This window comes from Macrobrachium nipponense, chromosome 1 (genome assembly GCF_015104395.2).
Source record: "Macrobrachium nipponense isolate FS-2020 chromosome 1, ASM1510439v2, whole genome shotgun sequence".
Lineage (NCBI taxonomy): Eukaryota > Metazoa > Arthropoda > Malacostraca > Decapoda > Palaemonidae > Macrobrachium > Macrobrachium nipponense.
The window spans coordinates 102810087-102822586 of record NC_087200.1 but is presented as its reverse complement, the minus strand read 5'-3'; positions in this window follow the sequence as shown (position 1 = coordinate 102822586).

The following is a 12500-nucleotide window of genomic DNA, read 5'->3' as shown; positions in this document are numbered from 1 at the left end:
TATATATATATATATATATATATATATATATATATATATATATATATATATATATATATATATATATATATATATATATATATATATATATATATATATATATATATATATATATATATAAGAGGTATACAGGAGCGCAGACATAAGAGGTTCAGGAGGTCCATTGATACTTCACATGAAGGCCAATATTTATTATAAAACGTTTCGCACATCAACTTTGTGCATCTTCAGTCTGTTAAAATGCATATATTAAAAAACTAAAAATAAGGATTCACAATAGTATTCATGTTAAAATGCAATAAAAACATAAACAGTTAAAAAAGAGAGAAGAAGAACCACTGAGGTACCAACTAACTAGAGTGGAAGGAAAGCAAGGAATGACTTTTGAGAGAGCCAGGTCCAAGACGTTGACTATGTCAGATGTAGAGGTGAAGCCGAGGTGTTGTTATTCAATGGGGCCAGTCTTTTAATAATTAATGAATTTAAGGTAGTCAGGTGGTCCGGGTCTTTAGTGTAACCTATTATCGAGAAGTCCTGTTTCGATACATTTATTTTGCATTCAGCGGCATGATTCTTGATATTAGAAAATTCAAGATTACTAATTCTTTGACCTGTTCTATAACTGAAACCCATATGGCTGCAATATCTCGCCTGCAGTAATCTTCGAGTAGATCCCACGTAAGTTGCAGGGCATCCTGCGCATTTGAATTTATATACAACGTTGGATCTCATAAAGTCCTGCAGACAATCTTTGAATTTTGCAAGGATTATTTGAGATAAGTTTAATTTTGAGACAAGGAATTTCTTGTTCTATTATTTGTGTGAGTCTGAGAGAAAACTTCGAGTTAGTTATATATGGAATCGACTCATACATCAGTTTCTTTGGGACATCCATTAGCAGAGGAGGTGGTTGGATATAGTTACCTACTTATTTATTAATTATATCATGTACAATGTTTTTGGGATAGGAGTTTTTTTGAAAAAAGGTTATTAAAAATTCCATTTCGTTATGAAAAATTTGCCAGTTGGATGAGTATTTCAAAGCTCTATAGACCAGTGTGTATATGGTATTAATTTTAAAGGTTTTCTGACAAGAACTATAGAAGTTATTGGCTAATCCCGTGAACGTCTTTTTTCGATATACTGCAGTCGTGAATTCTCAATTGACTCTAGTGACAAGGATGTCCAGAAATGGTAATTTGTTTTCATTTTCTATCTCCATTGTGAATTTAATATTGGGATGTTGGACGTTAATATGTTCCAAAAATTTTGCTATTTGCCATTGATATCTGAAAAGTGCAAATGTGTTGTTAACATATCTTCTGTAATACATACGCCATGGTACTTTTTTGCATCAATCAATCAATCTGTAATACATTGGTTTACAAGAAATAGGACAATTGTCTAAAAATTCTGTTTCCAAATATGACATAAAAAAGTTAGCAAATATTGGCCCAAGTGGCGACCCCATAGGAACTCCATCGACCTGCGAATAGAGTCGTTGATTAAAAATAAACATGGAATCTTGCAGAGCAAGTTCAAGAAATTGTTTAATAAGGAGTTTACTAAAACCATGAAATACAGTATCATCGCTAATAAAAATCTTATTTAAAATAATATCTATGGTTTCGTTCAGTGGTACATTCGTAAGCAACGATTCCACGTCAAAACTGGCCATTTGGTAGTCTCCGTCCTGTTGGATGATTTGTTTCTGAAATTGATATCCATTTTTTAAAGTGTTTTCGTTAATGTAATATGTTAATGGAATATTCAGTTAATAGTGATACTAAGAATTTGGAGATAGAAAAAGAGGGACTATGCAGCCATAATGGGTCAAACAGGTGTTTATGAATTTTCGGTAGGCCATATAATATACTGAACAAAGAACCTGTGACATATAATTGCTGGTATGTAGTTTCATTTATTACTCCTTCATTTTTCAATTTCCTTAAGAATCTATTGCCTTTATCTTCTCTTTTGTAAATGTCGAGAAAGTTGGGGTCACCATGTAGTTGAAACTTAGTGGTATCAGATAAAATGGTTTCAATTTTTTCTATATACTCAATTTTGTTTAGAATCACCACACCTTTGCCTTTATCAGGTTTGCAAATAATTATATCAGAGCTGCCTTTTGTCCTGAACTTCCTGCTATAAAAAGCTATAGGATGAAATTTCCCATCAAACTTTTGCATAAGGCAAGCACCTATACCTTCCTGGCTTGCATCAGTCACTAATGTAAAAAGTTCCCTAAAATCTGGAAACTTCAAAACCGGGGGATTCATTAGCACGTCTTTGAGCTTTTGAAAACTCTCCGCCTGGGGTTCCTTCCATTGAAATTGAACGTCTTCCCGCAACACATCAGTTAGGGGAGCTGCTATGTTAGAAAACCCTTTTAAAAACCTCCTAAAGAAACTGGCGATACCCATGAATGACTTAATCTCTTTCTTTGATCTGGGGGTGCGAAAATTCGCTATTGCTTTGACTTTATCGTCATTTACTCTAACCCTTTCCTTAGATATGACGTGACCTAGATATGTGATCTGCTTTTTCAAGAACGAGCACTTGGCTAGCTTGACTTTCAACCCCGCTAATTTAAGCCTCCTAAGTACTTCTGTAAGCACTTCCAGGTGTTGTGCGATCGTGTCCGTTGCGATCAGGATGTCATCCATATACACAAAAACATTTTTGCCCAATAACCCGTGCAAAACTGTGTTCACCAACCTGGTAAAAGTCATCGGACTGCCTGATAAACCGAAAGGCATTCGCGTAAATTCATAGTGTCCCTTGGGCACTGAAAAGGCGGTATATTCCTTGCTACTCTCGCTGAGAGGGACCTGTAAGAAACCTTGCGCCAAATCAATTGAGTTTTAAATATTATGTCCCCCAATTTCAACAAAAAGATCTGGTATGCACGCGACTGGGTAGCGGTCAGGGATCGTTTTCTCATTTAAACATCTAAAATCGACGCATACATGGACCGAACCGTCTTTCTTAGGTACCGCTAACAAGAGAAAGTTGTAAGGAGACACGCTGGGTCTAATGATTCCTTCTTCTTCCCATCTATTAACCTCTTTCTCTACCTGTTCTCTGATTTTGAAAGGTATGCGATATGCAGGAATATAAATAGGTTTTGCGTTACTCTCAAAATTTACCTAATTGCTCTAACACATTAGTCAACCCCAATTTATCAACTTGCAAGGCTACCGTATCTCCAAATTCTGCCAAGAGCCCGCTTATCGCTTCAACGTGTTCGCTATAATCCGCATAAGCTAAATGTTCTCTGAATGTTCGTTTCCTTGATTGTATTTCTGCCTCCGAAAACTCAGGCTTCCCCTCTACGATAGCCACAGAACCACTATCACAATTCCAATTTTGGCAATCCAATATCACGTAACCCCATCCTTGGACACACTGATCACCGATGCCGTGCTAACAACTCCTCTGAGCTTTACGCTGTTTTCAATAACACACACATCTATGGGTTTTCTCATTTCCTTCAATTTAACTTTTACCATAGTCTTTGAACCTGGTAGTAACATAATATCTTCAAATAAAACACCTCTATATTTGTGGTTAGTATCTCCCCTTGCCATCGCCCCATACAAATTACCACCCTCAGTATCATCCCCAGCATTGTTAGTATCAGAAATAACATCCATATTAGTATCTTCACCACCATTGTTATCATTGTTACCACTGTGAACTCTGATAGAACCCCCGTAATCATCTCCCACATCACCAACGTGTGTTTTAATATTACCTTTCCCCATAACTCTCGTATCACCGCCATGAATATCACCGAGCACCTCTCCTCTTTCAATAACCTCCATGTCCTCCATTCTATTCACGTTCTCATATGGTATAAAATAACCCAGCTTTCCGACTGTTATCCCATTAGCACCTGCATGGATCGAAATCTTGTGTCTTCTCCAAGCAGGATGACCCAACAAGATTTTATTACCTAACGCAATTCCTTTTATTACCAAAAAAGGTTCTGTTAACACTGTCACCGAGAGTAAACTGTATTTGAACACAACCCAGGGTGTTTAATCTATGGGCTTGCACATCACACATCGTCTCCGTTGAGGGCTGCAAAGGGTAATTGGAGAACATGGATTGATACAAATTATAGTCCATTAGATTTATTGATGCCCCGGTGTCTATAAACACCGGGATATCCATATCCCCTACTGTTCCATAGACTATAGGCTTGGGCTCTGGGGTGTCCCCCACGAGACCACAATGGCATTTACCAATCACCTGTACCCTTTTTGTTGATCGGGCTTCCAAAAATTTCGCCGATCCCTTTGCCCTGCCTGGGAAGTTCTCACATTATAATTAAAAGAACCTTGAGGTGTAGGCCTCGCATCTCTCCTAATCTGAGATGGACAAGACTGCATAAAGATCAGTACTTTTACACATTCCACAATATTTAACCCTACACAATTTCTTTGGATGTCCTGGTTTATTGCAGTTGAAACAACGCAACTGCTGTTGCTTTTGATCGATCGATCTTTTGTTATACTCAACTTTTGTGCACAGACGATTAAGAGAAAGTTCTGTGTCTCTCTGTACTCTATCCCTCGGGCCTGTCCCGTTAAAAATTGTGCTATCTACGGTGGGACATTTAGACCTGTGTTTATCTATTTGGGTATAAAGTAATTTTTCGTCTGAGGTAGGCTCAACCTTTTCATCAAAGCTATCCACTATTGCATCGGGTACCTCGTGTAAGAGCAGGGAAAAATAGATCAGTTTATGAACATTATTTAGAGGGAGATTATCCCCTGTAACCCATTTAGATGTTTTCAATTTTCCTACCCAATCTGCCACTGCGTCAAACAGCTTTGAACTATTGGAACTACGGAAAGGCTATTAGTGCCTTTCCGTAGTTTATAAAGACCTCGAAGGTCTCTCAGCATATCTCCGTGTTCCTTTGAGCCACATGCTGTTTTCAAAAATGCTTGCAAGTCTGTCCAGGTACGACATTTTGTAAATTGGAAACTCCTTGACCTATGACTGAGGTCTCCCTTATTGAAATCTAGCAAAGCTTTCACCTCTCTAAATGCCTCTACATCGTCTACTATATTCTTTCCCGCTAAATAGTTATTAACTCCTTCTATGAAGATATTTACAGGTTGTGACAGTACGCCATCTACAATCCCTTTGAATGGGCTGAGGCCAGCACTAATGTTTGTTACTTAGTAAATTTGAAAAATATTGTGATCTTCCTCAAAATCATGTTGACATGATTAAAGGTATTGTTTACGGAGCTGCCAATGTTACGCATGAAAGTAACTTCCCTGCTCGCTATAAGGAAAGTTTGACCAATCTTAAAAAGGACAATACTATCCACATTACAAAAGCTGATAAGTCAAATAGTAGGTAGAGTAATTTTAGATAAAGCTGACTACATATCACATATGCAAGCCCTACTGGATGATGATGTGACTTATAAAAAACTAACAAAAAATCCCCTTGATCAAGTCATAAAAAACTTCAATAGCATAGTGAAAAGTATCCTTAAAGATAAAACAGAACTTCTAGGCAAATTGTCAGTCAAATTTCCTTCGCTACCTTACTTGTACAGATTAGTCAAAACGCACAAAGAAAATAACCCTATGCGGCCTATTATCAGTACTGTTGGTTCAATTTCATATAAACTTTCGAAATATATCACTAAGATCTTGTCCCCATTACTTGGAACCATCTCCGATTCTCATATATATAATTCTCTAGATTTAGTTGATAAATTAAACAAAATTGCTCTTTGCCCTACTGATAGATTCGTTAGTTTTGATGTATGTTCTCTTTTTACTAAAGTCCCTATAGACTCCATTTTAGAATATCATAGTAAATGACTAACTCAGCATGAATTACCTTTACCTAATAAGTCATTATTTCACTCACGAGTTTGTGCATTTGTGATTGTAAGTTTATATTCAATGGTGAATTTTATCAACAAATTTTTGGCATGGCAATGGGAAATCCTTTATCACCATTACTCTCAAACCTGTACATGGAATTCTTTGAAAAACGCTACTTACCTAATATCATTTATATTCCTGTAAAGTGGTATCGTTATGTTGATGATTGTTTAGCTGTTCTTCCTGTCGGTATTGATGTAAATGATTTTACTCTCTAGATCAAAAAATAACCAGGTACTATCGATTAAGTTTGTACTACTAGAATTAGAAAAAGACAATTGCCTCCCTTTCTTAGACATTTTGATCATAGAGACCATTTCAATGTAAATTCAGTATTTATAGGAAACCAACTAACAACTTAACTTATGTTCATTTCTTCTCAGGCCACCATCTTAACATAAAAATATCAATTTTTTCCTCTATGTTTTTACGAGCATTGTGCATTGTCAGTCCACAATATTTGGATCAAGAAATTGAATACATAAGAAAAATAGGGAAAGATTTATGCTATCCTTCACATATATTAGACATTTGTTATAATAAAGCCCACAAAAAAGTTTTATACTGTAAGTAACACGCAGAAAGAAAATTCTAAGAACATTCTCAGTTTGCCTTATTTTTAACAGATTTGAAACCATTAAATCATTGTTAAAAGCTTTTTAATGTCAACCTTGTTTTATCCTATAATAACACACTAAAAGGAATGTTAATAAAAATGGGCCCAGAGAAAGCAACAACATAATATAAAATTAAAAATTCCTTGTATGGATTGTCCCTCATTTTATCTCGGACAGTCTAGCAAAGGCTTAGAAGTAAGGCTAAGCCAGCATAAATATTCTGTAAAAACTGGGCAAAAATCTAATGCAATATTCATTCATTTAAGTGAAAACAACCACCGAATAAATTGGGTTGATAGTTCAGTAATTGCAAGGTCAAGAGATGTCTTATCACGAAATCTTTTAGAATCTGCTTTAATACAACTTACTTTTCATTGTAATTTCAATGTTAGTGGTGGCCTTTTTCATTTAGACCCTTGTATCTGTAACATGTTTAAGAATGACCTCAAAGATATAATTACTGACTTAAATAAAAATCAGTTGCCTTAGAGTTATTATTTTTGTTGTAATGTATGTCTGACATGTATTGTGAATATAGTTTTGTTTACCAAGTTCTGAATAGCTGTCACCTATAATCCTTTAATTGTCTTGAAATTGTATCTGAGATGATTGTCTTAAACCTTTAATTGCACCCATTGTTTATGCTTGTTTGGGAAGGTTTCTTATCTTCCAGGTGTGTCGGATTCTAGGTACTAATCTTTTTATAATCCCTATCTGTCAATTATACGAATCTTCTTGTATTGTCTTTTCTCGTATGTATGTCAGTCTCTGCTCAGTAAAGGACGTTTAACGTCGAAAGATTTTGCAGATCCTCCTTCGTTTGTTTTTCCTTCGTGGCATATGTCTTTATTTATGTATACATATATATATGTACACACACACACACACACACACACACATATATAAGCAGACGATACACAGCTCAGTAGATTGCCTTCTCAACTTTTGCTATGGAGAACAAAAGTCTAAAGGACTTACGGAAATTACAGAAAAATCAGTTCACTAGAATAACAAAAGAAGAGTTGATTGATGCAATTCTAGCTGCAAATGAAGATGAAATAACAACTAGAGCGAGGCAGGAAGAAAAACTAGATTTGATAGTTAGTGAGTTGGCAGACCTGCGTCGTGTGATCGCATCATCAGAAAATGACTCGAGAGCAAAAATAAAAGAGTTGACGGAAACAATTGAAAAGCAGTCAGAAATCCTTTTGCAACACCAGTTATTTCTTGAACAACTAGACAGACAGAAGAGGGAGACAAATCTGGTGTTGTTTGGTGTACCTGAGGAACAGATAGCTCTTGATGGAGCTACCACAGAAGAGAATAAAATTCAAAAGATATGGGAAGCAGTAGGAGTGGGACGTGAGGCTCTGGTTGGTTTCCATCGTAGACTTGGTGCCTCGGCGCCCGGCGGCGGACGGCCCCGCCCCCTTCTCATCAAGGCAGACTCAAAGGCTATTCGGGACTGAATATTGGAAAAATCTGCAAAACTCAAGGACTTGCATGGTCCATATAAGAAGATTTATATCAAGAAAGACACCCACCCAGGAGTAAGAAGAGAATGGAAAAGGCTGAAGGATGCTGAGGAAGAGGAAAAAAAGAAACCCACTAATGTAGGATGCAATATACGTCTAGACTACAAGGAAAGGGTATTGTACAGGGATAATGTAATAATAGATAGATGGCATCCTCACCCTTTTTAGTAGGACCACAAAGTAACATAAGGATCATGTCTTGGAATATAAACTCTGTAAAAACTAAAATAGAAAAAAGAGATGTTGAATTATTATTCACTTCTTATGATGTTATCTGTTTAAATGAAATAAAAACGAATTTGCCATTTTCATTTCCGGGTTATGTTTCATAGGTAAGTTATAACCGATCAAACAGTATTAGAGGTGGAACTTGTGTGTTTATAAGACAGTATTTGAACAAGCAAGTACTATTTGATGTTGATGTATCAATCGCAGATCAGATATGGTTTCCGATTAAAATGTATACCAGGTGTTTTGCTTGGAGCATGTTATGTCCCTCCTGCCGATTCCGAGTATTTCAGTTATAGCCAATTAAGTAAAATCCAAGAAAAGATAAAAACTAGTGAATGTAGTAATGGATGTATTGTAATGGGTGATATGAATTCCAGGTTAGGGACTTCCATTAGAGAGCTCACAGAACGATTAGGCCTAGTTGATTATTCGTACCCCTTTATACCAGATCCGATACCCACACCCAATGACAATGCTGTAGCTATATTTGGTTTGTGTGTAGAAGAACACTTACTTATTGTTAATAATTTAAAAACACCTTATTCTTATTACCAGAGCAGAAAGACCTTTCGAAGAGGGAGAGAATGGATTTCTGAAATTGACACATGTATCGTATCAAAGAAGCTGGTTAAGTTTATCACCAATTTTCATGTAATTGATAATGATTTATTACCATCAGATCATGCTACTATTTCAATTGTGTTGCAACCTCCTTCCGTCTCTCTTGAGTCGATTAAGTTACGAGCATCAGAGCTGGGCATGCATGGAGCGGAGTATAGTGACATATCAATGACGTGCAATCGACTGACCAAACGGTCAATTCAGTTTCAAAAGATAGACGGTGATGTGTTTCTGACTAAGCTTAGTGGCCACAGAGTAGAGCTAAACAGAGATGAGGATATAGATTTGTCAACCTTACGCCTTAGCAACACTCTATATGATTGTGCCTCCACTAGTGTATCTCATGAGAATCCTGAAGGAATTTTAATAAATAATGGCCAGAGTAGATGGGATAGATTGTTGGAGGAAAATGACCAGGCTCGGATCTGGGGTGCAATTGATTGGAAAGGTCAAATTATAGAGGACCCAAGTAATTCAGACTCTAAGCCGAGTGATGAGCAATTCAAAGAATATTTTGAGCAAATATTTCTAAACCCTCCTAATGTAGGACAGTCTTAATATAGACGATTTTCATTCAGATGTAACTATACCTGTATTGGACGATCCAATTACTCCAGCTGAGGTACAGACTCAGGTAAAAAGGTTAAAGCCCAATAAAGCCAGTGGACCTGACGGTCTACCCCCAGGTTTGTTCAAAATGTTACCGTTTGAGTGGATCATGCTAATTGCTACATTATTTAATAATCTGTGTCTAGTTCTTACCCATTAAGTTGGATAGCAGCAAAGATGCATACAATATTCAAACGAGGAAGTAGGGCTTCTCCAGGTAATTACAGAGGCATTAATGTAATTAATAGTATAGCTAAGATTTACGATATGGTCTTATGTGCTCGTCTTAGACAGTGGGTTTAAGCCGTGTAGAGAGCAAGCAGGAAGTCAAGCGGGGAGAGGGGTGTAGAGCAAATAGTAACTTTGAGGCTATTGGTGGACGTAGCTAGGAGGAAGAAATTGAAGCTTTTTGTAACCTTTGTTGATTTTAGAAGAGCTTATGATTGTGTACTAGACATAAGTTATTTTCTGTGCTAAAACGAATGGGATGTGGGATGACTATGCTTTTAGCATTGGTGGCTGTATATCGTTGCACAAATAGCGTGATTGGTACCTCTCTCCTTGCTGCTACTGTTGGTGTGCGCCAAGGCTCACCTACCTCATGTATTTTATTTGTTTATATGTAAATGACATGATACAAATGATAAAACGTAATTGCCCTTTGGATGGTTTTCTTGCTTGGTTGCATATTATGGTCATGTGGATGACACTGTCCTCCTATCCACTACAAAGGATGGTATGGAACATAAAATAAGGATTTTGTATGAATTTTGTAATTCCTATGGGATGATTATTAATGACAGTAAAACTAAATTTTATGGTGATTAATGGTATTAGGGAAGACAAGGAACCCATAATATGTAATTCTGATGTGATTAGTTACTGTAATCAGTACATTTATCTAGGCAGCCCTTTTTACGGATGATGGTTCTCCCACAACAGCTATCAAGCAGCATGCAATAAGTAAAATGTGTCATACTCTGAAATTTATTTCATTATAAGTAGAAACAATGATGTGCCATTTTTAGTTAAGAAGAAAATTTTTGATGCTGCTATTATGTCAACTATATTATATTCATGTGTCATGCTAAATGGTGATATTAAACCCATCGAAAAGCAATATAAAATGGTGTATTAAAACAACTTTTGGGGGTCAGAAAAATACTATAATGACGTATGTATGGTAGAACTGGGACTTCGCCCCGATGAGGGCATTAATCAAATCGAGGCAAAGAAGATTCTTCAAAAAGATGTGGCTTGAAAGGAATAATATGGATGATGACCCGTTTAATTCACGCCATGCGAATATTGATGAACTATATGACTCTGTTTCGAGGTATATACGAAACCTTATCTCTGATAATACTGATGATATTGAGGAAGGAAAATGTGAACTGCAATTAAAGGTCAGAAACTCCAATTCAATAGGATTGTGTTCTATAAAAACTGTTAACCCAGATTTAGTCGTTCATGACATTTATACAAACCAATTAAGACTTAATGAAATAGAACGTGTATCATGGACAAGATGCGGTTGAGTGCTCATGCATTGGCAGTTGAGACAGGTCGGTGGAACAGAAGAGGTAGGGGCCGTCTGCCGATGGATGAGAGGTTGTGTTCATGCGGTGAGGTCCAGACAGAGACTCATGTCATTGAAAATTGTCCACTTTCGTTACAGATCAGCAGACGTATAACGTTACCACTGCTTTAGGACCTTGCTAGTAACCAGAACCGATTATGATGTAGTATGTAAAATTGTACATAAGCTTCTTTCCTTGTATTGAATGTAACACGTATTATAATGTGTAAAATGTAATTACAGGAATTGTTTTGAAGGCGTATGGTTAATTATTGGTTTTGTTTTTAGTACAATATGTGTAATAGAAATTCATTTAGTTTGTATAAGGAGATTGTACAAAATCTACTGTACTTAATTTTGTAATTTGGACCAAATACTCTTTGTAAAATTCATATTATTTTGTATTGTGGTCAATAAAAATATCTGTCTATCTATCTATCGATCTATCTATCTATATATATATATATATATATATATATATATATATATATATATATATATATATATATATATGAATAACTTGATCACGAAGTATATAAAACGTGATGCTATGTATAAATAAAGATTTTATGCCACGAAGGAAAAAATGAAAAAGCGAGATAGCCAAGTACTTTCGGTACTGTTCTGACCCTTTACTGAGGCAAACTGATTTTACAGAGAACAACATAGACAAAAGAAAGCTTAATATACAAACTGACACTACGAGATTAGCAAGCAATAAGGGCGATTTTCACTCTACAGAAAGGAGGAGCCGACTGAGGGAAGCCACACCTTGAAGGATACACGCAATAAACAAGTGGTTCTCCCAGAAAACAGTACATTTTGAGAAAACACGGGAGCATATACAATTTAATATCATGAGTTTTTCACAAATTTTCCCCCAAAAATTATTATTAATGAAAAGACGAAAGAGAATATAAATATATATATATCGAGCAAGAGAAAGAGGGAGAGAAAATATCGAAGCAAAGAGAGAGAGAGAGAGAGAGAGAGAGACAGACAGACAGAGAGAGAGAGAGAGAAAGAAATAATAACTATATACATGTGGGACTAATTTATTAGTTGTTCATTTATTTTAAGGTCCTTCATAAACATCTTACAAATATATGGGTCCAAAAGTCCCTACTGACTCTGTGCTAGAATATTTAAGTAATGAACTTGTACTGCATGAATTGCCTATGTCCGTTAGTCACATAATTTGTTTAATTAAGTTATGTATTTGTGATTGCAGATTTATTTATCATGGAGAATATTACCAACAAATATTTGGTAAGGCCATGGGTAACCCTTTATCACCTCTCCTTCCAAACTTATATATGGAATTTTTTGAGAGACAACACCTACCGAATATCAGACTTATCCCCTTAAAATGGTACCGATATGT